Here is a 1,080-nt window from a genome sequence, read left to right as displayed (position 1 = left end):
ATTGTGCCCAGCTTGTCTCCTTATGGGAGCTGCTCCAGCCCCTGATCATCCTCGTGGCCTCCTCTGGACTTGCTCCAACAGCTCCATGTCTTTCTGATGCTGAGGACACCAGAGCTGCACCAGTGCTGCAAGTGGGGTCTCAGCAGAGCAGAGGGGCAGGATCCCCTCCCTTGACCTGCTGCTCACACTCCTCTTGATGCAGCCCAGCACACAGAGGGGAGGGTCTGGGCTGTTTTGGGGTGTACTGAGGGGGGTCCCTGTATGTTGCTGGCTTCTCCCCTTCCTCCTCCTTGTGATCTGGCACCAAGCTTTGACTCCCTATTACCCAGCACAAATATGCCGGGATGGGAAGGTGCAGGAAGAACCCAGTACCACGAGGATGGGCATGGGTCTCAATGCTGTCCTGGGAAAAAGGGCAGGTGGGAATGTGACATCTAAACTGGGGGAAAAAGTGGGAAACTGATGATTTTCCATTCAACTGGGATCCAGCTCAATTGATTAAACTCAGCTTGGCCAGAGCTGAACATCTCCCTCCATCCCAGTTCACCTGAGGGTTTCCTGCTTTTTATTTTCGAGATTTTAATATAGATATTTTAAAATCTATTTGTATAAGGAGAAAATTCTTAATTTTTACAGAAATAAATAGAGATAAACAGAAGGGGAACAGTGCTAAAAGTGGCTCATTCCTCCTCCCGGGCACAGCCTTCAGCCCGTAAGGATGACACATTCACCCTGTTTATCACCAAATGCCAGTGCAAACCCTTCCCCAGTGATCCTGGGCCCAAGGCAAGAGGTGATTTCTCATCCATGAGGAAAACCCACCCTGCAGGAGACCAACTGCTTCAAAATAACCAATTCGGGCTTTGAATTATTCAGTGGGAAACCCCCAAACCCAGATTCTGTGCCCATTGTCCTGTGAGTGAATGGGGGTGTGTGAGGATGCAGGAGTTTGTGTGGATTTAGCCACGGGGTGGGACCGGGACAAAGCTCTGTCCAGGCTTGGATGAAAAGGATGAAAAAGTGGATATGACCCATGTGTGTGCTTGAGCCCAGACCCCACCGTGTGCTGGGTGCACCCCC

At 51.0% G+C, this 1,080-nt stretch overlaps 1 protein-coding gene across 1 annotated transcript in view; it reads right to left on the bottom strand.

The window, feature by feature from the left end:
* LOC104403628 (pleckstrin homology domain-containing family B member 1-like) overlaps positions 1-1,080 on the bottom strand; it is a gene marked incomplete at both ends in the record, with an annotated part of 3,729 nt that overhangs the window by 509 nt on the left and 2,140 nt on the right. The gene's annotated exons all lie outside the window — the stretch shown is intronic.

The sequence above is a fragment of the Nestor notabilis genome, unplaced genomic scaffold, assembly GCF_000696875.1.
Source record: "Nestor notabilis isolate BGI_N333 unplaced genomic scaffold, ASM69687v1 scaffold27653, whole genome shotgun sequence".
Classification (NCBI taxonomy): Eukaryota; Metazoa; Chordata; class Aves; order Psittaciformes; family Psittacidae; genus Nestor; species Nestor notabilis.
The sequence above is the reverse complement of the archived record's forward strand: the minus strand, read 5'-3'. Positions and strand labels throughout refer to the sequence as shown.